The 27,166-nt window shown below is 36.5% G+C and overlaps 1 protein-coding gene and 3 long non-coding RNA genes across 4 annotated transcripts in view; 2 read left to right on the top strand and 2 right to left on the bottom strand.

The window, feature by feature from the left end:
• The window catches only part of LOC147841783 (uncharacterized), a 751,871-nt gene that overhangs the window by 45,695 nt on the left and 679,010 nt on the right, over positions 1–27,166 (top strand). The window lies entirely within an intron of this gene.
• LOC147841789 (uncharacterized) overlaps positions 1–27,166 on the bottom strand; it is a 227,344-nt gene that overhangs the window by 96,219 nt on the left and 103,959 nt on the right. The gene's annotated exons all lie outside the window — the stretch shown is intronic.
• atp2b4 (ATPase plasma membrane Ca2+ transporting 4) overlaps positions 4,018–27,166 on the top strand; it is an 89,066-nt gene continuing 65,917 nt past the window's right edge. Inside the window, 1 exon segment of the mRNA NM_001077467.1 lies at positions 4,018–4,633. The gene's annotated coding sequence lies outside the window, so the exon portion shown is untranslated.
• On the bottom strand, positions 18,990–23,848 carry LOC147841790 (uncharacterized). Its single transcript, XR_015502571.1, has 2 exons — positions 22,224–23,848; positions 18,990–21,960 (listed from the first exon to the last, which is right to left on the bottom strand). It is a non-coding gene; the product is annotated as an uncharacterized LOC147841790 (long non-coding RNA).

Below are 27,166 nucleotides of genomic sequence, written 5' to 3'. Positions count from 1 at the left end.
TCTTGGATTTATCTTTGAGAATTTGATGTCTTGTATTGATCGTTTATAAATTGACTGAATGAATTGGCATAATACACATTTACCTGACTAATAAATTGTTATGTTTTGAATTATTCAAACAGAGTTTGTGTTATTATCCCGGGTAGATTATGTTAAGTCCATAGCACCACAAGCCTTTGTGCAGGTTAATAACAGACTAAAACATGTTAGATGGATCAGTGTGGCACGCTATACGATATTTTTAGAGCTCCGACTTATACAATGGCATTAATTCAACTATACTTAGACTGTAAAAGGCCAATAATGGGTTTTCTATTTAGAACAACAAAATATTGTTGAGACCAATCTAAATGTGGGTAAGTTAGGCCTTCATCTACAAACTTATAATATTATATAAATCATATGGTGATTATTCAAAGTCACTAATAGTTTAAGTGAATTTGTCTGCTTGATTCTATAGTAATGATTATGGTATGACTAAAATATTTTGTATTGATTCAGTAGATAACAGATCTATGGGGGCCACATAAAATATCCTAAATTGAGTAAGTAGGGTTCTGCCTTTTTAGGAGAGTGGTTAATCGCCTCTGTTCAATGACGCATGTGTTTAAGAGATTGTATACTCGGCCGGTACAAGACTCAAGATGCTATAGAAATCTGAATAAATGAGAAGAATGTATAATAAGAAATCAAAGAGAATATTCAATCATAATTTAAAGTAATGTTAAAGGAAACAAAATAATCCTATCAATGTTTTATAAATGGAGTCAGATAAAACGAGGATAAATATATTAATATTCTAAACCACCTCATATTCAAATTGGAGTCAGATATGAGTTAAACTTAAAGTAAATCAACATTGTGCACTGGAAAGACCGAACAGACATTGAACCTTCATCCACCAGTGGACACCTCCATTGGACCAACTGAGTGGACCTTACATGGCAGCATGCTAATTAGGGATGTCCAGATCCAATCACTTGATCAGAAATCAGGCCTGATCACCCAGTTTTAGACTCGAAAGGAATCGGACGTTACCTCCTGATCAGCACTCGAATATGTATATATCTCATTATTTTTTAATACATCTATAGTTATGCGGTGGTGCACAGAGATAGACCTCTTGACTTCACACCGAAACTGCAATGTGTGTGACATGACATCACTTGGTTAAATGCCGGCAGAACACGAAAACAGCTTAAAGTGGAAAGCGTGAGTATGTCTGTGGTCTGGAGGTATTATGAAGTTGATGACAACAACATTGCCATAGTAAACTGTGAGATATGTAAACTTGAGATTGCCTGTCGGGTATTTTAAGTTAAGGTAGTGTTTGTTTTTATATTAGAATTTGTTTTATATTTACTGTTGCACTAAAGTCAAAAAGTGAAGCATTTATGTTATTTATTACTTTATCATTCAAGCTACCTCACAGAAGTGTTCTGTTTGTTAACAGAATTGTTGAATGTTAAAATAGGGTGAATTAAATAAAAAAAATAGGGAATCCTGAATCTGTTTCTTCGCTCTTTTTTATTTTTTTATGTATTTTAAGAGGTATTGGATCAGGTTTCGGTATCGGTAGATACTCAAAATCAACTGACTTAAGAGCAAAGAAAATCTGATCGGGACATCTCTAATGCTAATTAATGCTATATTGCCAAAACCTTCAATCCTAGTTACATAATAAACATGCTTTGTCATTTTCCTGAAATATCAGTATAATATTTGTGCACAATTATCTCTGAAAGACATAGATTTTTCTTTTCTAACAGAACTACTTTTCTTTGAAATCCAAATGGTGCCAATGACACATTGATTACGAAAGACATAAGGCCTCAGCCTCATTATATAGAGGCTAAAGTCACATAACCATCCGAGGAATAAAAACATCTATAAAAATCTCAGAAGACATGGTGCAGTCACCCTTTTAAGAGTATGCAATAATGACAGAATTATAGGTAACCATGGCTACCAAACAGTAATGGGCCACCTGTGGGCTACTGGTTCACTGGGGAAGCCAGAGTGAGCTTAGTTTCAAAACACTTATGAGATCACATGTCTGGACAGAATAAAATGATGTTTGTTCACTGTAGGCCTATTTGACTAAAAGCCTCTTGTATCATGTTACAATTCTCAGTTAATAAGCTATACTATAATATTAGAATCACACACACACACACACACACACACACACACACACACACACACACACACACACACACACACACACACACACACACACACAAAAACAGGTGTGAAACTTGAGTAAATTAGTTTACAGTACCCTTTTTTGGTACTCATTAAAAAATGGGTTACTCAGGGTCTAAAAACTGCCAAGGTGAAGTGCAATGCAAACAACCCTCCATACTGCACACCATCATGCAACTGTCACTTTCTGACTGAAGGTGTGAGTATTTGGAAAGGCCCCTAAAGCCATTTCATTTAAGTTATTTTGCATCTGTATTCAGTGAAGATTGATAAACCAACTTAAAATTAAATTCTGCTATCTATTGCACTGGAGTGAAGTACCTGATGCTAAATACGGACTACAAAAGCCATCTGCAGGGCCAGATGGATTCTGCGGACGTTTTTTGCTATTTCTGCGGAAAATTTTGGAAAAAATCTGCAGATTTCTGTGGAATTATTTTGGGAGTATCCAGCGGAGTATCATAACTAAAATCTTAATATACTAAATAAAAAGTAATAAATTACAGTATAAAAACTGAATAAATTCAGATTTACACATTTACTCAAGTAAATAAACAGAATTAATAATGGGCTAAAAATCTGCAGAAATCTGCGGAATTCTGTGGAAAATCTGCAGAAAATTCTGCACGCGCAGATTTCGTGTGGGCCTAGTCATCTGTCACATCAAATATGCAAACTTGAATTCTTGTGGTAGTTGTAGTCTTTCTGTTGAATCTTGTTAGTGAATCCTTTTTTTAAAAGAACATGTGTTTTAGAAATTTGAAAAAAAAAAAAGCCTAGCTTGTTATAGTGCCAAGCTCAATTTATTATTTTGTTAATTAACTTTAAAAATACATTGAATTCAATTAATATGTTTATCCATTTCTCAGGGAATATAGACAATGTGTTTTGGTGCATTAAAAAAAAGATTTGGCTTTAGCACTGACTAATCAAATGTATATGCACATATATAATATTGTGTAGCTTCACATTAAAAATATTAATTTAAAAGATAGAATTGAGTGAGGTGTACTTATATACATTTTACGTCAGAATCATAAGCCCCCTTTGATTTTTTTTCTTTTTTAAATATTTCTCAAATTATGTTTAACAGAGCAAGGATATTTTTTACAGTATGTCTGATAATATATTTTCTTCTGAAGAATGTCTTAATTGTTTTATTTCGATGAGAATAAAAGCATTTTTTAATTTTTGAAAAAAAAAATTAAGGTTAAAATTATTAGCCCTTTTAAGCTAGGCCTATATGTTTTTCGATAGTCTACAGAACAAACCATCGATGCACAACAACTTACCTAATTACCCTAACCTGCCTTGTTAACCTTAGGCCTTTAAATATCAAGCAATATAGAAGTGTCTTGAAAAATATCTACTTAAATATTATTTACTGTCATCATGGCAAAGATAAAATAAAGTAGTTATTAGAAATGAGTTATTAAAACTATTATGGTTAGAAATGTGTTGAAAAAAATATACTCTCCGTTAAACAGAAATTGGGGGAAAAACAAAACAACGCTATTTAAAAAAATAATAATTAAAAAAAAAGACTCTTCACCTATCTGCAAACCCAACAAGCCATCAAAATAACAAATCAATACTTCACACACTGTCGCACCACTGCGCTTTATAGTCACATTTCTCTCTTTATAATATATCCTGTCTAGCAACTCGGGGTGTCGGGAATTCCAGGATCCGACCATTCATTTGCTGCGATATTCCTTATGATCCACCTTAAATGACTGATCCCTCCCTCCCTCTCTCCGCCGCAGCTCTCCCTACCCTCAGACTGAATCTCTATCTTCCCTCTTTCGATTTCCAGCCACGGCAACCAGTGATTGAAACTGTCTTTTTCGTCGCGCGGTGAAGGGTTGCGTTTATCCGCACTTTTCCCGGCGGTTAAACGGCGGCGAAACAAACAGAGCAGTTAACACGCAGAAAACAAGATTTAAAACCAAACAAAACTTGGATCTGTTGCGTTTGCGTTCCGTAACCAACGCGGAACATACCTCTATCTCTTTTGTGATTATTTCCCTTTTTCTCTGGACAAGAAAAGGCTGTTGGATTGGATTCGAGCAGACGGGCTTTTTACTTCTAAACGGCGTGATAAGAAGTTTCTACGTGTTTTAGACTTAACTCGGAGGTCGCATTTTAAATGTAGGAAAGGCGACTAACGATAATTCCATCCTGCTGGTTGACTGGCACCAATTCCAAAGTTACTTTCTAGATGCAGAGTAAACAAACACGGTTTGCAAGCGACGAAAGACATTGCCTATCCGTGTAAGCGTTTACTTAGAGACCTTTTGCGTCTTTCATCATTGGGAGTTTTGAGGAGAGGGCTTGTTTTTGAGAAGGCTTGTTTCTCGATGCACTGAATGAGGAGGAACGTCCCATGTGTGGCATTCACTCTTTCTGACAACCCTCCAGCCTTAAGGTAGGTTTGTTCAATCTTGTTGTTTTCTTATTCTGTTTATTTAACCTTATTTCCTTCTTTTATTTTGCCATCCACAGGTGTGCGTGTACATGTTCCATCTTGTAATCTGTTGTGCTCTTCTTCTGAACCTCGCCGTATTTGCTCACGAGACATGTTTTGCCTGTTGCAAGTGTTCATTTTTTGCGCCTCGAGCAATTTATGCGTTTGCTAGTGGTAATGCACATAACTGCTGCATTTAACCTCTAGTTTTTTCGCAATTGATTTGATGTGTGTTTTAATGTCACTCCACCACCATTCCTGACACCGCAGTCATATAACGTTGAGAAGTGCACGTTTTGCACTACTGGCTAATAGGATGGTTTTAATGGGCAGATATGAATGGGTACATCTTATGTGAAGAGCAAAGAGGCTCTCTTGCTGATTGATGAAGAGGTAATCAGTCGATCCTCTGACGTCACCCCCTTGAGTAACGTCCACCGCGCCTCGTTCGCGCCTCTCTGGGTGTGTCCTCGCGCTATTGCGTCGAAGGGGAAACCCTGCAATTTGTTCCCAGTCAGGAGCTCGATGCTCTGTCCTGTGAGGAGATCAAAACCTGCCCGGTTGTGTCAGAAAGAGACGAACTCGAGGCACACATGCTTTTTTTGTTTTGGGTTATATCTAAATATGGACATTCGTGTATGATTTCAGGGGTTTGAAGTTCTTCGTCACCTTCAGGTTCCTTTGTGATTGTTGGCTTCAGCTGCCTGAAGAGATGAAAACCGTGACTTGCAGTCGTGACAGTCTGAGAGGTGCTGAAATGAGCTTAAAACACGACATTACCCACTAACAGTTTGCTGTTAAAAAGGTGTAATGCATAAAATAAGTTTTTAGCACGTTGGGGTGCTTCAGTAACTGACTTCCATTGTTTGTTTTTCCTTATTGAGACTGATTATGGTGTCATGTTGACAAACGTCCTTTGTGTGCTTTGTGCATTATGTACAAACATGAATCTCTTGAGAACATTTGACTCATAAAGGTCAGGATATGTTTAATATCCTATTTTCCCAGATATAGTGCAACGTTTTGTAGGAATTCTGTAGCTAAAATGTCTATAATGCTTCAAGTCAAATTGAAGAAAGGCATGATGTCTGATGTAATTTCATTTGATTTCATGGCGTGATGTCGTTTCAAACAAAATTAGATTGGATTGGATTGCCGTTTTCCAGAAATATTCTCATTGACTAACTAGTGCAGTGGTTCCCAAAGTGGTGGGGGTAGGGACCCCTCAGGAATCACTTGGTGCTTTCCAGAAATTAAATAAATTTTATTAAACTATTTAAATGAGCATATCTTATCCATAGCCCACAGAAATTCATAATAGTAGTTAATAGTTACGTTTAAAAAAAACAACATGCATGTATTCTGACTCCTGGGGTCATTAACGTTTTATTAAAGACAGCAATTGTGTCAGATGCAGCAGATTTATTTTATGGCACCAAGTTAAACTTTTACAGCACTCACATACATTAAAAATAAATACAGGCCACAACTGAACATGGAGAATGATCTCTGGGTGGCGTTCTACAAAATCAAATGTAAACTAGACTTGGGCTTATTAGTGTGTGTGCGCGCGCCTTTGCTTGCAAGGTTTGCATGTGTATAACCACTGTATAAGTCACTGGCATTGCTATTTTGGGTGTTGCGGGCTAAAAAGTTTGGGAACACCTAAACTAGTGGATAGGTGAGGTGTGGTGTGGTCTGCTGCTGTGCGTTTTTGGAATATTGTAAATTAAAAACAAAATCCTCTGTTTAGTCCATTGTCTTAACTGCAGTTTTATGTATTTTGTTATTGAGAGCAAAACGTGCGCACATCCATATTCCTCTAAACACTGCTCTGAGAAGTTTGGACAGCGTTGTAATATTCACCAACACTGCTTAGATATTTTGAACTACCTCTTGCCCCATAGTCATTGGTCTCAAACTCTATTCCTGGAGGGCCACAGCTCTGCACAGTATAGCTCCAAACACCTCCAACTCATTCCTGCTTAAAAGTCTCTAGTAGTCTTGATTAGTTTAATCAACTGTGTTTGATTAGGGTTGGAGAAAAACTGTGCAGAGCTACGGCCCTCCAGCAATCGAGTTTGAGTGATACCTAAACAGTTTGAGCCCTTAGTGAAAAATTAAGAAAAAAATCTTCCCGAGTATATTAGGGCCTTTGTACACAAATCCAAGTAGTTCGTTAACCATGCTATAATTGTAAAGTCTCCTTGTGTGGAAGCTGGAAAGCCATCTTTTTGTTTAATGGCACACAGGGGAATGTTCACTTGTAATCTTCTGCTTGTGTGAACACTATTTATTTTGCAGAATGTTCTGGGATATGTTTAGTATGCCCACAAAATAATCACAAGAGAAAGGTCAGTCATTATGAAATATGCTGTGATCACATTTAAGCTTATCCCTGCAGATCCACCGTAATCCATGAAAATGGCTGAAGGACTGTTGTTAACCAAATGAAAGTGACAAACTCACGGAGATCATGGTGTCATCTGATAGATTTGCAAACAATGGCCATTTAAATGCGAAGCGTTATGTGCATTTGAACAACTGCCGTTAACGTTTCAGGAGAATTCATAAGCAATTATGAAGAGCAGCTTGAAGACGTGAGTAAGCAGATAGCGCAACTGAACAATACTACTTATGCATTCATATCTAAATGGGCGTGATTGTGCATGCTTTAAACTTTACATAACCTGTAGGGTGGGGGTGTTTGGAGCTATCGAGAAGTTTTCTTCTCTAGTGATTACTCCAGCCGACTGATGCAATTTATTGTTGTGCATATCAAGCTGTGTTTACCCTGCAGAGCATCTGTTCTCTCTAATTAGGGGAGAGTTGTACTGTTCAGCCTCCCTCGTCAGACATGATCATGGGTGCTGGTGGTAACTTCAGCCTATACCATGACTCAGGTCTCCCTTGTGTGACTGCTGGCTATAAATGGGATAACTATATCCACCAGCTCAGACTGTTGTGTTGAAAACATGACTAGAGACGGTTAATGAGCTGTGGGGTCTTGTTTTGCGTGAAACATTGTGGGGGATGTACCTGTTGAATTTTGCTGAAATGGAACGTTATGCCTTCATTAGTAGAAGTAGATGTGTTTGCATGCTGTGGCATATTAGTAACACTTCTCATCAAAATGTGCTTTAGTAACATACACACACACACACACACACACACACATATATATATATATATATATTATTATTATTATTTTTTGCAGTAAGTTAGGACTATAAGGGCCTTTAATCCGTTTTTTTTTTTATTTATTTTTTCTTTTCTTTTTTTTCTTTTTTTTACATTTTTTTCAATGAGAAGCAATTACCATCTAAAAAAGTTAAAAATGAAATACAGCACTACTACTACTTTTTTGGGCTTTCAGTGGAATAAATCAGTGGTTCTTAACCCCTTGGCTACTGAGTCTTTTTTTGAGTCATTTCGTTCAATTTGCTAAAATAACATTAAAATGTTACGAGATGCTTCCAAACACATCTACAACTAGGCCAAACGTTAATCACTCTACATAAAAGGCATAACTAGAATGCTAATATATAATGCAACTAAATTAAAGAAAACAGTTCCTTTATTGTTTACCTGGTGTTTTCTATGATTAGCTAAGCTCACCTCTTCTGGCATGTCTTCAAATTTGAGTCGTTCATTCACCTGACACTGACCGTCCCATTTAAGCTTAACCAATGCATACAGTCTGAGCTGGAAACACCCATGATGTTCACCATTAAAGTCTTCCGTTTTTTGAGTCGTTCGTTTATCATATGACAGTGTGTAAAGAGATGACTCAAGAAATGAATGGAAAATCTTTTTCCGGCTTTAAATGCATATGATTGGCTTGAATGGCTTCTGTCGTTCACATGATAAACAAACGACTCAAAACGAGGACTTGAGAAATGAACCGGTCAAATCTTTTTCCAGCTCTAAATGCATATGATTGGCTTCTGTCTTTCACGTAATAAACAAATGACTCAAACCCGATAGAGGACTCGAAAAATTTAATAATCTTCTTTACCTGCAAAAATGTGCGCGAATGAACAATCACTCCCTGAGAGGACTCATCGTACTCGAGTCACATAAAAGATTCGTTCAAAATGAACAAACCGTTCAAGAACAACCCATCGCTAACGGGTACCGCTCTGTGGATAAATTGGTACCTGTCCACACAAGAAATCATTAATTGTTTCTGTTTTATTTATTATCCAAGTCTGAACAATCTTTCATTTAAAAAAATCTTTTATCTTGAAAAATGACCGTATTTTCTCAGTTACATCTTGGTCACTTCAGCGCCAAAATTATCCCACAAGCTAGCAAAAAGAGTATAAACAGACATATTTTGAAAGTTTCTTTGTAAAGGGGAAAAGCCCAGTGAAGGACCCATGAACTACCTAGGAATGGATTCATTTGTCAACAAATCAGGTGAATCCAGCATGCCAGCATGCCTGTGCTAAAAGACTAATGATCTTAGACAAACATTGCAGTGGTTTTACATTTTCTCCTTGATTAAAACTTGTATCAGAGTTGCAGCAATGTTTTGTCTGCTTGTCATCCTCTGAGAAAATAGCTCATGATCACCTAGCAATCTACGTAAACCCAGCCTTGGGCTGTGGTAAAACTGTCAAACGTTGACCAGTACATGGTGATAAAATGGTTGGGGACCACAGGAATAAAATGTTTTACTGTAATTACTTTATAGGTCTTGTGTGTAAGCTAAATAGATTGATGACACTTGTAATATAAAATTTACCAGCAGTTTTGTTTTAATCAGATGTGTTTCTATGAAAGATGTTTTTGAATTAATGGGACAAATGCTTAATTGCAGTTAGTGTTTAAGAATTTAGTCCTTTTTTATTAAGCTAATAATATTTCTGATGCATTGCTTTACCTGTAGTTTGCTTGCATTTATGACATTGGCAATGTTAAATAGAAGAACATTTGTACAAGGTTTGGCAGTCTAATTACAGAGGTCAGATGATTCTTAGCGTCTGACTTTTGTTTTCCTCTCCCCATTAAGACGGAGTGGTGTGCGTGTTCAAGTTTGACGGCAGAACAGCTCGACCAACGAACCTTGCAGGGATGCTGCGAGTCTCATTGGCTCAGCTTGTGTGAAATGTTGAATTCACAATTAAATGTATAAATAAGTCGTTTTGCATTAGCTGCGGGGATCCGCAGTGCATGGATGCATGTGGATGTGAGGTTGCCCGGCATGCAATGGTAGGAGAAAGATCTCTGCTGACAGAGATAAAGAGAGGGGCCTCCCTGTAACAGATGCTCATACGCGTTCGGCTGGAAAAACAAACATGCTTTTTTATTTGTACGTTCCAATCACAGCAAGCTTCAACACTTGTGTTGTTATCACTGCAAACTAGTGGAGCATGGTTTTACCCCCATCACCCACTCTCCATCTAACTGGCTATTCTGAAGATGTGCTATCTTGCTTCACTCCATTACTCTTTCCCTCCCTTTTTGTTTCTGTCTCTATTTATCTTTCACCCTCCCACCCTGTTTGATGTTTAATGCAATACAAGGGGTGTGTTGGTGTGTACGGTGATATTTGAGTGTGAGTGATTGCTGGTTATCTAACAATCTTTAACTGTGCTTGCAGTTGCATCAACTTAGTAAGCTAAGATAGTGTGTGTCTGTGTACATGACAGATACCATAACTGAGTACCTATGTGGGTTTCCATAGAGTATGTGTTTCCAGACTCTGGTTTTGCTTTATGTAATCACAGTGCAACATTGGATGCCTGCGTATTATTGTATAGCAAATTGGTTGTCATACTTGACAGATGAAGAATGCCCAATCAAACAGGAATATCAGACTATTGCGAAGTTTAGGATCAGTAAGATTTAAAGATTTAAATGCTTCACTGTTTTGACGAATGAAAATAAAACTGCATGCATATATGTACATAAATATTTTTTTGTATGCATCTATGTGAAGACCAAGTTGAGTTGACACTCTTTGCAAACAAAACTCACACCACCCACGACCCGAAAGTAACAACAGAATTGACCAGTTCAGGAAACTTAAGAGTGGAGTGGGGTGGGGGTCCACAATTTGGAACTTTGCGATCAGCAAATTGCAAGAGGCTACGATTATAAAATTTATATGTATTAAATAATTTCCCCCACCCAGAGCAAATGCGTGACTGCCGTCTGTGTGAGATAGTCTCACTAGCCAATTGAGTGAGCACACTTTCGTTCGGTCCAATCAGAATTGTGCAACCGAACTATGCGGAAAGCCCACAATAAAACAAACAAACAGAAAAAGCTCGGACAAGTGGGATGATGACTTCTGCCACTTCAGAAGCAATAATAGACATTCATATCAAAGAAAAACAGGACATCAGTAATATGGGAACATTTTGGTTTCAAAGTCACAGACACCGAACAAAAACAGGTAATTTGTAAGAGCTGTCGTGGAATTGTTGCCTCAGCATGAGAAAATACAGCAACCAGCACCTAAAAAAGCTCCACATGCGGCTATATGAGGAGTGTCTTGCTGAAAAAGTTAACTAATGGTATTGGCAGAGACACTCAATCTAGTAGCTAACAACAGCAAAGTACAATTTCAGAGTTAAAGTAAATAAAATAAAAAAATTCTCAGTACTTATAAACAAATTTGAATAAATGTTGGTGTAAGTTGATATCCTTTCAGTTTCAACACTCAATGCATTTTAGCAGTAGGTAGCTACGATACAGATTATTGATTTATTTTACGTTTCCAGTGTCATAGGTACCAAATAAGCAAAACTTGCATTTTTTGGAGCCTTCACTGAGCAAACAGTTCAGTAGAGTACAATATAGTTTGGTGCTGGTCACCATTATCAGTCTTGGATCTTCACTGAGATTGGTTTTCATTCATTTTAGTTCAAGGAAAAGTCATACAGGGCATTTATTCACATATATCACTTTACACAAAAAGATGATTTATATAGATTAATACTTGTGTGCAAATATTAATTGATAATCTTTTTGTGGAACAGGAATTGATGATCGCTGCAGTTCAGTTCTTATGCAAATTACTGAAGTTCTGTAATTGTGAAACATATGAATACATGCAGACCCTTAATATCTGTGAAATGTTACCAATTACGGAGATATACTAAACATGCATAGTCTCTATTTGTGTTCAAATACAGTACACGTACAACAAGAACTAACCTCTCACCTGCACTTGTATTCTTAACCTGTAACTGCTTGTTAAACAGTCGTTTCATCATTCTGATTTCATATAATTGTACAATATGTTATATTAATAATTTAAAAATCAGGTTAGTCCTATTTTAGATTGCTGAAAAATTCATTTGCTCAGCCGTTTTTTAATGCTTTACTTTAGTGTTTGTCCACTCTGTTTCTAAAAGGATGTGAGAAGCACTTCAATAAGCTCTTGTAAGTTATTGTCATAAACTCAATATTACTTTAAAGATGGATGGATCCATGGTAAGCACAAGCAAATAGAGCAAGAGTGGAGTCACTCGCACTTTCCACGAATAAACAACAATAGAGGACATACAAAAAATTCAGTTTTTTGCGTTTGGCATATGGCTCTGTCACAATATGACAAAAAGATTAGTTTAAGATGGGGTCATTATTATTATTGCAGTTCCATGTCTCTGCAGTGTTTTTAAAAAAGGGTCTTCCTGTGGTGTAGTTTTTCTGGCAGGCGCTGGTAACTATTCTGAGTAAACCAATAGCATTCTGTGAGTCTAGTTTCAATCTTTTGGTATCGTTATGTTGTGGTTGGTACCCTTTGGAAAATGACAAAAAATGGAATAGTACAGTTCTCTTTTTTTGTTCTCGTTTTTTCGTTGACAGTGGAAACAGACAAATGCATACTTCACCGAACCGTATTGCTTAAGGATAATGCCATAAGGGTACCGGAGAATTGGCACCAAGTGTGCAACAAGACAAGGGATCAAAAATACAGGAAGTGCCATTTTTAAATACACATCTGAAACATGACACAACAAATACAATGACGGGACACAGCAGGGAAGCATGCTCAAATAAAGCTTGGCGTCTTGTGACAGACAACCACATGCCAAGAAGCAAGAACAGATTCTGCTATATGTGCTCCATTGTTGTTTACAAGGTTGTTCACATATTGGGTTTAACAAAGTTTGGCTTTACCATCAAGCAAATAAATTCTAAAAGTACAAGAAAAAATGATAGAAATGAATGCCAAGTCAAACTGACATAACAATTATGCCTGGTTATCATCTTGTTGAAGAACTGGTTGTCTATATGGCTAATGAAATTTTAGGCCTGTTCGAGTTAGGGAAATTCAGAATGACACTTGACAATAGTATATCCTTTGTCAGTGTCTTTATGGATAGAATGCATTTAAACTGTGTAGTTTAGGGCTGGGCGATATGGCAAAAATTATAATTTATTTTCTATATTGAACAATAACAATATATATTTCAGTATAAGTCGTTAATGCTTTCAGTTTTAAAAGAGTACAGCTATGTTTCCATTCAAAAATGTAAATGAACTTTTCGCGCAAAACTGGAATACCGTATAAAAGATGTGTGAATAAAGCAACCCTTTCAAAGCAAACAAAAACACCACTTCCTGATCCTGGTGCCAAATATCAACAAGAAAAAACTAATTTGCTGCGGATAGGAGATGCTTCATTTGATAGATTAATGAATGTTATCCTAACACACAGTGAACGCTCAGTGGCGTTTGAAGGTGTGAAATGCGTAGGACAGACACTCTTGATTTCGGAGGTCATTAATATAAAAACACTAATACTTTAACAGCAAGGCATTTTAGAATGAAAAAAAAAAACAACATTTTAGATGTTTTACAATATGCTCAGCCTGCTGGCTTGTCCATTCACACATATTTATATCATCACATGACTTTTTTTTTTTATGTGCATACTGGAATTTGTTCGGTAAAAGTGTTTCCATCATAGTTTATGCAGATCTTTTTTAACTAATAAAAAGTTTGTCCTACTTAGTTATGCGCATATTCAAAATCGATGTGCATCTTGGCGTTTGCATCAACTGTTTTTTTATGTGCATATCCAAACTGCTCATAAAAATAGGTGTGTGGAAATGTAGCTAATGGCTGATGCCACAAAAATTTGAGGGTCCATTAAATGGCATAACATTTTCAGCTAACAAATTTTTGGTGGCAGAAAATTTGGTATGCCTCTAATATCAGCACACTTTTAGATTCCCATTGTTGAACGTTTATGCTGTGTGATTTGATCTTAGATCAAAATAGAGCAGAGGTCGGGAACCTTGATTCAGCAAAAAGTCAATTCTGATTTTTATTTTTTTTATCAAATGCATTTTTTTAAAGAGCCGTTTGGGGTGTGTGTATATAACCAAACCATTATTTATTTATAAACAAAACCTTTATTTATGTCCATGCACAACTCAAAAATAAACAAATATGATGCATTACAATGTATGAACAAAGGACAATTCAAAAATAATTTTCTTTTTGCCATCGCCACTCATGAATGTCGTTTGAATTTACATGCGTGAGGTTACCATAGAAATGTTAGTTGCTTGCCCTTTTTTGGTGTTGCGATTCAAGTTCAACCACATATGCGCATTGGTTAAAACGTCTTTTTATTGTAAACTGAGTTCTTTTGCTGTAGAAAATACAATATATAGGAAATTGTAATAGTATTTTCAATAGGAAACTGATTTCTAGTGACAATTAGAGTTAGAGACAGCTGGAGAGTCACATATTTTTGGTCAAAGAGCCACATGTGGCTCCCAAGCCATAGGCTCCCCACCCCTGATATAGAGTAAAAAAGTCCAGAGCTTATAAATTTTGTTGACATAAGTTGTATAGTGATTTGATATAATATTGTTTATTGGCCCAGCCCTTGTGTAGTTGGTGCTTTTTTTGTGTGTTTTTTTATTACTTTTTGTCTGTACAGCTACTTTTCATATACACAAAGTGATAATGTGCAACTGCTTTCCCCTTGTCAGGAAAAAAAAGTTTTTATTTGAAGAATATTGTGTATACACCACTTTGTATGTAAAACCAGTTTGAACTCACTGCCTGTTGATTCAGATTATTTTATGCTGGCTGAAGCCAAGTAAGTGAATGCTGTAATTCAATGTAGTTTGATCCAGCACATCATATGTAAAAATAATAAGACCAACTACGCATATTTGTTGGACTAGTTAACTTTTCAGTTGCAAATTCCTGTTTATATTCACAAATGTAGTTGTTCACTTCCCTGGAATGCTGTAGTCTGCTTATTCGGCATGTAAATATTGCTTTATTTGGGTTGTATATTGTGTACTTTATGTGCAACAGTGAATTGCGCCTTTAAAGAGTGTATATGCTTTTACATTATCAAATCAAATGCACCTTTTTAAAAAGATTCTATTGCTGCTTCTCATAATACAGTAAGAGAAACTGGTCTTAGCTCAATGAGACAGCAGCCTTCCTGGCTTTATCAGAATGATAGCGCTGCTCCTGCAGCCCACGCAGCAATGGCAGTTACATAACGATCACTGATGTCTCCCTGCGCAACTGTTAGAGTCAATCGACAGGTCCCACGTTCAACCTCCACTGCTGGCCTTGTACTGTGGGCCATGGTGGGCGGCATAGTCAATAACTCAAGCCTGGGTGGAAGATCGAATAAAAAAAATAAATATATAAATAAAATAGAAAAAGAACATGATGGCAACGACAGCGCTTTGCAGAGAGAATTCCCATTTCCCAACCAGGGTGGCTCACAGAGCTTCAATTCAATGTGTCATATTGAAATGCATCATGTTCCCACGTGTGGTGTATTTACAGAAGAGAATGTCCTAATTGAATAGGGTGTTAGCCTGGAGTGGTTAGTTAGCTAGTGATTCGGCCATCTGAATCAACGGCAACAGACAAGCAAGAGCTTCAGAGGTAGCACTCTTCAAGGGCAAATGAAATGGCCCAGGGCATTTTGTGTATTTATACCGTCTGTAATTGCAGGCCCAAAGCTGGTGTGAGACGTGTCACGACTTTTTTTCGTCATTATTGGCCCATATTTAATTCCATTTGTATTAAGAGAGATTCGCTGTGTGTCACTGTGTTGTAATCAAAGCTGTTGACATACATAAAAAAACAGTGAAATAAGCCTGGGCTCATCCTCTGTCGGCAACATACGCCATTCCTCATGGTTTAACTACCTCATCAGTCATTTAATCTCAGTGAAAAATCTGTCTCTGGCTTCTTCTGACCAACACTTTTCCCCCTTTATGTGAAAGATGAAAGCTGTCAGATATCCTTGAGATGCAGTGAGAAAGAGATGGGGCTGAAAATAGAGAAGTGGGGTGAAAGAGATTAATCTCCTATAGGCCCATTAAACAGATAATGTCAGATTTCTAATGAAATGATTCAGGAGACAAGGGTAAGAGACTCGATTACCAAGTCAGTTGAGGGTCTTTGGAATAAACAGTCTCTGTTACAGCGTACACCAGAAGATGCTTCTTAAAGAAACAGTACACCTAAAAATAATATGATTAAAATTCACCATTTGCTTGTGGTTTAAACCTGAGTTTCTTTCTTCTGTTGAACACAGAATATTTTTGTTTGAAAAAAAAAAAAATAATAAATAAACTATGACCTCTGCAGTAAGGAAAAAAAATACAGTGGAAGTCAGTGGGTATCATCAAATAGCATGCTTCATAATAACTTATTTTGTGTTCAACAGAAGAAGGAAATGAAACGGGTTTGAATGGTGAGTAAATAATGACAAAGATTTAATTTTTGGGTGAACCATCCCTTTAAATAGCCTTTTGACTTATAGGCCTACATAAAGGATTATATAAAATTGTTGACGAGGTTTATTATAATAGATGCTTTGCTTAAGTAACATTTATTGCATCATCCATAATGTGAAAAAAAAGAAAGTTGAAAGCTCAAATTAAATTTTTGTAAAGTTTAAGATTCACAGTTTTAGTTTGTTCATTTATTTTCTAGTGCTTTTAAGCCAGGTTTAATTTCAGCACATTAACATTGTCATCATAATTATACACACAGTTCAATTTAATGTCTTTATTTATAAGTGCATAGATTGACCAAAAAAAATAAAATTTTATATATATATATATATATATATATATATATATATATATATATATATATATAAATAAATATGAATTACACATGTTGTACATGTACAACAGTACAGACCCAAGGTAAAAATGGTGGAAACGCATCAATCCATGTTTCAGTATTCTTTGAAAGCTGTGTGGACAATGTCTTATTTGCATTTCAAAAAAGTTTGCTTGTCTTTGCTTGATGTATATTTATAGGTCTCTGCTTTTCTTTGTATTTTCTTTGTCGGGACAACAGAATGTTGTTTACAGAGTTTTTCTCTCTTATTTTTTTGTTGCAGCTCTTTGCTGTGCTCCAGTTGGTTGTAGTTGTTTGTGTCTCAGAGGTGCCTGGCAGAGGCACGGTTCTAATTTAGTTGCTGGGCGTTGCGCCAAGTGGGAAACTCTTGGGCATGATGCCTCCTATCGAGGCCCTCCCTAATGTCTTTTGCGGGGTTACAGTGTTAGGATCTGTGAACTAAAGGCTGCCCGCTGACCAGTGCTGCATGATGATTGCTGAAGAAGCCTGTCCTCACCTAGCCTTTGCTTAAAGGAGTTGTGCTGCAAATCTGACAAAGGGGTCATATCATCCACTTTTACTTCTCATTAGATTTATTTATATATGTATTTTTGTTATTTCTGAGGACCACTTAAATCTTTAGTTTTTTAAAAGCTACACATGCATGGGCTGGTATAAAATTCTGATAGTATGATAACCTTGGAAAAAAATGTCACAGTTTGATGGTATTGTGATTACTCTAAAATATATTCTTTTTAAATGTCTGGATAAAAAAACAACAACCACATTTTTTTCCTCTTTGAAAACAATACATTTTGTTTTGAGAAACATTTAAAAAATATTTTGGAACAGCGAAGATGTCAGGCTAAATAATTCAAATGAATCATTGACTTCTGCTGTCTTCATTTAGTTTCTAAAACACAGATTCATTTACAATTAAAAATGGCATCTTGTCTGCTAGAGATACTGTTGTCTTAAAAAAACAAAACAAAACAAAATAACGTAAATAAAAAAACCTTGACTTCTCCAAATCGGGGTATACCTTGAAAACGGTATCGCTCTGTCTATACACCACTACAATATTACTCTAGTAGTATTATAAAATCCTCCTTTCTGGTATTGAGTGGGAAAGTGCAAAAGTACTTGATTTGTTTACTTAATAAAAGCACAAACACTTACTGTTATTTTTTTTTTGTAAAGAAAATTGATTACCAAAACTTGTGCTTCAATAACCACACTGATAATTCATGAAATCTCAAGGAAAAACACGTGATACCACATTCACACGCTTAAACCGGTTCAGATGATTTTATACAGTAAAATCAATAAAGCATATACTGGAGACTCACTCTGAATGGATAATTCAAATCACATAGTCATTGAACAGAGGTCAGTCCAAATTTGTAAAACTTCTATCATTAATCTTTTTCATGAACATAAAAAAGGAAATGTAGTGGAGTAAAAAGTACAACATTTTTGTTCCCTATAATAATCATACAAAAAAAACTCAGATACCTAAAATATGATATTTAAACTTAATACTAATTATTTAGTTTATGCTGTTCCTTATAATGGGTGCAAAATACTGTCTCATCATGCCTTCTAAACGTCTGTCAGTGATATCTGTTGCAAAATCAATGTTTTTCACAAAGATGGAATAGCTTGTTTGGTTATTAAATTCAATTAGTCTTTATTTCTATTGTTAAAAATTTCTATATTTACATTGAAGTTCTAGTGAATTGAAATTGAAGCTGTGTTAGGTCAGTTTTCAGAGTTGAAGTTCAGTTTAGTTCAGTTCAGTGTAGTTTAATTTTCATTGCTGAAAGTCCAAACACTGAAGAGAAAATCCATTGATGTGCAGCTTTCTGATGGCTAAGCACTAACCGTCACTCAGTGACAAATGACACCGTGTATAAGAATTTATAAATATAATAATAAAAAAAAAATATATATATATATATATATATGCAAATTTATATCAAAATACCGGAAATGAGTTTGAAATTCATATCACCATCATTGAAAAAAATTCAATCACGATATATATATTGATATCGAATTATTGTCCAGCCCAAGTCCAGGGTTATGGATACCTCTAGAAATCCTCTATGGTTGGCATCATCTCTTCACAGGGCTTGGATCACATCAATGGCACTGTACAATCCCTAGAGTACTGTTTCTCAACCATGTTCTTGAATGTTCACCAACTCAGCACATATTCCATATCTCTTTAACCAAACACACCTTATTCAAATCATCAACTCGTTAGCAGAGACTGAAAAACCTGTAATGTGTGTGATGTATAAAGGAGACATCCAAAACATGCAGTGTTGGTGGTCCTCCAGGAGCGTGGTTGAGAAACACTGCTCTAGAGCCCTCAGGATGAGTATCCCCAGGTGGAAATAGAGAGCAAATAAAACATTTAGCGATGCTGCCATTCATAATGTATTTGAACAAGAGATAATAAATATCAATGCAAAAAAGACGTGATATAAATGAAAATAGCAGTTATATAAACACATGTAAAGCATAGGAGTGTTTCTAATGAAATGTCTGGTGCATTAAGCCAGGAGGAGTGTGTCCTAGAGGTGGTTTGTCAGGCCCACAAGAGGATGAGGGTTTAATCGAAATACATTGTTTTTTTCAGTGCTTACAGAATACGTTTTCCTTTGAAACCTTATTGTTTGACACACTGATGACAGGTAGTCTCCACAGTAACGCTTTCCCTCCCCCTACATTTTAGCAAAGTGATGAATGGAATGTTTTTTCCACATTTCTTTGTTTTTTCCTTCATCATATGATCAGCCACTTTCCTCTTGTGGTGCTGTGGGAAGTTTCACATCTATCTTGGCTTTGTCACGGGTGGAAAATGTCGTGATGTTGTTCCATGCAATGTGACACACCCAAGATATTCATAGTTTGGTAGTGAATGTTGAGGCTGTGGACAGAAAAGGGTGGGTAAAATGGGTCAAAAATGCACAAGTTTCCTAAACCTTCACACTGGCCCTCAACACAAGACGTCTCAGTATTCAAGAGCCGCTGTAGTAAGCAATGAAATGCGACCATGTGAGAGAGAAGGGGAAGAAGGAGTCTTTGTGGATTGCCTTCTCCTTTCAAACTTTTTCCACTGCTGTGTAAGGCAGACTGTTAATGTGGTTTTGTGTGTGACAAGCAGCATAGCATAATGTGGTAAGATACGCCTAGCGTTAGACAAGAATTTGTGTGTTTTCAGTCCTCATCACCACTGAGAAATAGGCTTTACAAGAAATTCCATTACCCTCATTTAAAAAAAAAAAAGCCCCATTATGGTTCCCAAATGTTATGTGTTTGTGCAGAAGTTGCTAAGTGGTCAAACTTGTGTGCTCTGCATATGCTAGCATCTTGTGACATGCATTTATGCGAGGGGAGCATCTCAGGGGAGAAAGGCGCCTTGTTCTAAGCCAGATGGTTTATTTCAGACATCTGAGGATTCCTAACCTCTCCACCGAATTTGTGGAAGCCTTTCCAATTCATTGTAGTGCAAATGATACATGTTTCATGTAGCTCAGAGTTTGATCTTATCCAGTGGAACAGAACGACTGCCAGAAGATGGACTGCTTTGAATTGAATTTCCTACAGGGTCATTGGCTGACATTGGGTGAGGCGGCTCTGCGGTCAAGCCTCCTATCAGCCAATTTTCCTGCAGATGTCAAAGACAAACCCCGAGATGGATGGGAGCTCACAGGCTGCATCTGGCCTTCAACTGAACAAGCTTAAGGTCTTTTGGACGCTCCCCGTGGCTCAATCCCAAGTCATGACAGAGCGAGAGACAACAGAGATCAGATGTGTCAACTGTTGACCTCCTCCCTCTCAGGCATCACAAGAGTGCATCTCCTCATGACAGAAAGGATAGACTTTACTATTATCAAAATAGACCAGACTTTCTTTGGCAGCTATTGTGAGACATGTTTTAGTCCTTAAGCCATCATGCCATTTTGTCCTTGAATAGAAATGTATAAATTGTTATGATTTCCCCAATTTACAGACAGATGATATATAAAAAAAGATAAAATGGCACAGTGTCACTTCTGTGCTACTAAGTGAACTGTAGAATAAAAATGAATCTTTGAATGCATGTGAAAATGAATCTTTTTATAAGTTTCGTCTTTTATGGTGTGTTCACACCAGACTCTGAACACGCAAATAAATCAAAATATTTATGTGTAAATAGATGTATGAACATTTTTAGTATACTCGCTTCATTTGTGCATCTAATCCGCTTCATTTGCGTGTCAAATTCGCTTCACAATAGACGTGGATTTGCGTCATCTGCAGGGCTTCTGTCTTTCCGATGACTTTAGCTTCATTGCTAAATGGTTAACATGGTTTTTATTGAATGAATAGCTGTGTTTATGTGCTTTATCAGGGCTGAAAAACAGCGTTGATTTTTTTTGGAGCCTTGTCTGAGTCCACTAGATCCATTCAGATGCGCAACCATCTCTGTGAGTTCATCAACTCTTCCAGAAACTTAACCTGGATGATGGAAGCTTTCAGCGGTGCTTTTGACTGAGTCGAGCCCAGTTTGATAAACTGTTGTCTGGTGTCGGCAGGAGGATTTTCTCCCAGGACACCAACAGCAGGCACTACGTCATAATCATGCTCCTATAAGAGAAAGCTCCTGATTGGTTAATTTAGATTTCAGATTTTCCAACTCAATCGATTCGTGCATCAATCGCGTAAAACGCTCAACTCATGCGAATTGCATCCTTTGCGCTGCCTCATTTGCGAGTATCGTGCCACATGATGTCTATTCACGTCTTTGCATTGACTTAACATGTAAATCACTCGCACTTAATGCTTCATCTTCAACGGATTGTTAGAGCTTGATTTGAGAGTAGCAGGAGTTTGGTTTATTGATAATTGGTAATGACACTTAAAATGCAGCAATTTAATAGTTATATACAGCCCTGTATTGTGTTGTGTGCGTGTTTTCCAACAAGTGTGTTCTCAGTTCTTCAAAGATGACGGTATGGACAATTGTAATGTTACAATTATTTGTAAAAAGTAATAATCTTTCCAAAAAAAAAAAACACACACACACAATATATTACACAAAAATACTGTTTTCTGCATTGACCATAGAGGTTTCTTGTGCACTATATTAACATTTTAGAATGGTTTCTTAATAATGTGAACTTTTTTTTTCGTTAGTTTTTTTTTAACTTACAAAACGTAGTTGTACACTGCAGGTGCTTTTTAGGTCATCCGTAAAAATAGCAATCTCAAAGTAGTTATGCAAATTGGATAGTAATGATAATCCCAATTGCACCACATATGAATATGTGATATAGGTTTTATAATGTTTGTTAAATGACTTAATTTAAGTCACTTAATGTTTAGTCATGCAGTTGGATCTCCCTTTATTTTCCCTGCTTTTGAATGGAAACGGTCCCAAGTTGCAAAAAGCTGATTTTCTTTAAATTACTATGAATATGAATAATTGACTCCCCCAGGGCGAGGCAGTGTCGCAGTAGGTAGTGCTGTCGCCTCAGAGCAAGAAGGTCGCTGGTTCGAACCTCGGCTCAGTTGGGGTTTCTGTGTGGAGTTTGCATGTTCTCCCTTCGCGTGGGTGCTGGATGCTCCGGTTTCCCCCAAAGTCCAAAAACATGTGGTACAGGTGAATCGGGTAGGCTAAATTGTCCGTAGTGTATGAGTGTTTGTGTGAATGAGTGTGTGGATATTTCCTAGAGATGGGTTGCGGCTGGAAGGGCATCCGCTGCGTAAAAACTTGCTGGATAAGTTGGCTCGTTCAGATTCGTTCATTCCGCTGTGGCGAACCCGGATTAATAAAGGGACTAAGCCGACAAGAAAATGAATGAATAAATGACTCCCCCCAATTAATTTAGAAATGTAGATGAAGACTGAATAAATGATTTAATGCAGAGTTGCCACCTACTGGTGATTTTAGTTGCATCATTAAATTATAAGTATAATTTATTTTAGTCATTTAATACTTCTGCAAAAAAATTTGTCAAATGTAAGAATTTCACATAAAAGATGCCACATTTAATTAGATTGAAAATAAGCCCTGGTGTCACTGTAGCTCTAAGATTCTGCTTTTGTGTTGAGTTTATTCACTGGGGTTGTATTGTCAGAGCTTTAACACACAGCTTTCATTCTTGACAGTTTGTAAGACCATCCACAGTAGAGATGATCCTCGGAGGAAAAGATTGCGTTTCGATCCAAAGCTGTCACGGTGTTAAACTTGTCTTGGAGTGTCAGGCTTTTTTTGTAGTTATATGTTCGGTGTTGGGTTTGCGTTTTGGGTGTTGTCCATTGAGAGCAGGGCTCAAGCTTTTCTATGTAGATAGGCCTGCTGTATGGAACAAAAGACAGAGAAGTCACAAGGGTGTGTGTCTGTCTGCGAGGCTCACAGCCGCTGACATTTGGTTTAAAAAGCCTCTGTTGCTGTCTAATAATTTGTAGCATAAAAAGAAGTCTCGGCCGGAGCTTTCCAGTCAGTGAAGATAACCCTGCAAAGATTTCTGCATGTTCAGATAGTTTTTCCCTTCAGAGCAAAACAGGCCTTACAAGAAGCGAATGTGACATGTGTAGACATTGTCAAGACTCCTTCCATCCATCCATCTCAGGCCCAGTGGATACAGAGATGCTCGGCTGAGGAATTCTGGAAGGCAGAGATGGTTGAGCAAAAGCAGAGATGTGGGGGGGGGGGTGTTTTAGACAAGAACACATGACATTCATTCCAGTTATTGGCAGGACTGTTGATGTGAACTGAGCCACATTGATTGCAAAGGCAAATCCTAGGCAGTGTTGCAATGTGTTTAGACATGTTTTGCTGGTGGTATAATTTTCACGAGCTGCTGTGATCATGAGCTTGCACTACGTTAAGCGAAGACATGGTATGTTAGCTGAAGAGGCAAGGGGAAACTTTAAAGCTGAAGGGGAAACTCATGGATTGGGGAAGAGAATGAAATGCATAGCTTGCGGGCTTGCATGTCACATGCTTGGACCTGGCAGGGAATGTTTCTTCATCACTGGTATGGAGAGAGGAAACTGCTGAGGTGTCACAAATGGAATAATTTAGTTCTTGAAAAAACATTTGAAACGTCATGATTGAGACTATGTGCAAACATTTTCCATGATTCAATTCAAGTCAGTTTATGTTTATTCCTATAGCGCTTTTACAATATAGATCAGGGGTCAACATGGTGCCCGTGGGGTAGCCCGCCAAGTTCACATGAGTTGCCCGCGGGCCTGTTCTAAAAATAGCTCACCATAGCACCACATATGAGTAAGCTGCATCTAATATTTTTATAGGTATTCTTTTTAAATCACACTTGCATTGGTGTAAATTTAAAAATTACAAGTTATATATATATATATATATATATATATATATATATATATATATATATATATATATATATATATATATATATATATATATATATATATATATATATATATATATATAAAAACTTTTAAAACAATTTCAGACAAAAGAAGTGTTGCATATTGATATTTATCTTGTTAAATCATTGTTGACAACTACTGTGAGAAATCATTAACATGAACAATGTCTTCACATAGATAAATATTATTCATTATTAATAATAACTTATAATTAAAAGTAAATTAAGAAAAATGCGTTATTTAATAACTGGTAGCCCTTCACACTAATCGGTACCCAAGAAGTAGCTCTCAGTTTCCAAAAGGTTGGTGACCCCTGATATAGATTGTGTCAAAGCAGCTTAACATAGAAGTTCAAGGAAATAGAAATTGAATTGAAATTGAAACTGTGTCAGTTCAGTTTTCAGAGGTAAAGTTCAATTAAGTTCAGTTCAGTGTGATTTGAATTTCACTGCGGAAGAGCAAATCCGTCGATGCACATCTTTACAAGTTCCAAACCAAGCAAACCAGTGACGAGGAACAAACTTCACCAATTGACAAAAGTGAAGGAGAAAAAACCTTGAGAGAAACCAGGCTCATGATTCATAGAGTTCATCTAATGATTGTGGATAATGCTGGATTGTCTGCATTATTGTTGCCTTGGGACACTTTGTTCATTCAGTGTTGGCCATCAGCTGATATGATGCTGAAAAGCTTGTAAAGAACCATAGAAAACATGGAGCTTACTCTCTTATGAAGAGGTTGTGCCCATTAGCGAGGCTCGTTTGTGAATGCTGCATTAGTGCCTTCATTAAAACATTATTGGACTACATTAAGTGATTATAATGACTCTGGGATTTGTTTAGCATTGTTTCTGTGATAACCAGTGAGTTACGCTAGGCTGCAATTAGCAGAGAATATCTGTGATTCCTGGTCTGATTTTTTTGTGTAGTGCACATATTTTCAACACTAAATGATAGTGATTTGTGTTTTCTTTACATAATGAACAATTTATTTTGCTAAATAATTTAAACCAGAGGTTCCAAATTTCTTATGCTTAGTAGCCAGAAACAAATACAGTTGTTATTACAACAGCGAGTTTTGAATTAAAGTCATTGGCACCATTACTGATGCTTTTCAAAGTTGATTAAAGTCATTTTCCTCATACATAGCAAACTTGGTTAGTAGATAAAATAAAGCTGGAATCATATTCCTGCAATTTCTAGGTCAAAATTATAAATATATATTGACTCGTGCAATACTTGCAAATGACCTAATTTTTTTCCATTGCAATATATATTTTCAAATTTTTAAATAACATTAAAGCCATTTTACATTGACATTTATGTTCTACCTCACTGTTGTCAGAGTTTATAATTGGGCATTTATGTATTAAGACATTTAAGAGTATTAAAAAGGCACATTTTCCTTTTTAACATCAACTTATAGAATCTAAATAACCTTAAAATTGATAAGTATTTTAAATTGTTTATGGTTTGCATTATTATGCTGTTAGATTATAGTTATATAATCAGTGGAATAAAATGAACTCAAAATGACAATAATAATCGCTTATCGCAACAGTTTCTATGACAATGTATTGTACAACAAAAAATCCTTGTTTTGACAGGCCTACAGGCAGCCCTGAATCATCAGAAACTGTCTTTGATGTTATGGTTTGAGGTTATGTTTTAGATGTATACAGCTCAAAAACGATTAGACTGTTCTGGTGATGGGTTGGGAATACAGGTTTTTGTTTTACATATGTTATTTACAAGCAGGCCTGGGCACTTTAATAAATGATTTTCATGTGCATTTTGTCAGTAAAACAGGCTCTAGTAAACTACACAGAGCTGTAATACACTGATACGTTTCACAAATACTGGTTTTGAAATCGAATACAAATTAATCCCATTATAATGACATTGAGATAATAGTTCAGCTATTATAATAACAGCTACGGCTCTGTGTAGTAAAGGCTGCACTTGAAAATAGCACAAATAATAACATGGTTTTACTCCAAACTTGAAAATCCTTCTGTGAGATGATTCCATAGTTGTGTGTTTATTAGTCACGCTGAATCAATCCAGGCAGTTAAATCTTTTATTTATTCCGCAACTGCTACAGGATTTCCTGGGTTTCTTTGTAGAGTTTCCTTGAGAGTACCCTCTGGCCTTAGGGGGAGATTAACTACTGATCTCAATCACCCAGACCTGTTTTCAAAAATTGCCATACTGGTGCACAGCTGCAACAATTATTAGATGGCATGAGGAAAACTGTTTACTGTATTGAGAGACCTCTAAGCTTTTTTATTATTATCATCATAAATTAACCAGGAAGACTGACCATTGCACTGCATAATGATGACCTTCCTGTGTAGAACTTGATTATGATGGAAGGGAACTAGTTTGTCCAGTGGTTCTCTGCTTTTTTTTACTCCAAGGTTATTGGTGCATATTTTCTTAAGCTCTCAAACTTTCAGAATGTTTGCTTCAATATTTGTTTAACAATTATTTGTTTAGCAATTGTTAACATGCTTGTTCCAAATTTAATTTATTTCAGTAATGTTCTGATTTCGATGCATGTTTTGAGGTCAGTTCTGTCCTTGCTTCCCAATTTCTCAAATTATCATTATTTAATGTCTTTTGATACCTCTTAAGTCATGTTAAAACAGCACAGTTAGGCATCTGAAAGACATTCCAGTCCATTGAATGTACTCTGAAATCCCAGCTTTACCTGTTGAAGATCTGACACAGACCACACAGTGAACACTGATGTTCATTAACAACTTGCCAATTAAAAAAAGAGAAATTTCACATCTGATGTTGCATTTCAAAGCACTTCACTTCAAAGCTTTTATAGTCATCACTCAGGTGAGATGCAGCAATGTCAAGCTGTTAGAAGAGTGCCACACTAGGCGAACTAGGTCATGTTGATTTATCCTTTTGGCAAAACATTCAACTCATCTGCCATTACTATTACCCAGGAGTTTTGAAGAGATTGGCCTTTGAGTTGTAT

This window comes from Danio rerio, chromosome 11 (assembly GCF_052040795.2).
Source record: "Danio rerio strain M-AB ecotype USA chromosome 11, GRCz13ab, whole genome shotgun sequence".
Classification (NCBI taxonomy): Eukaryota; Metazoa; Chordata; class Actinopteri; order Cypriniformes; family Danionidae; genus Danio; species Danio rerio.
Note: the sequence above shows the minus strand (reverse complement) of the source record. Positions and strands in the feature narration are given on the sequence as shown.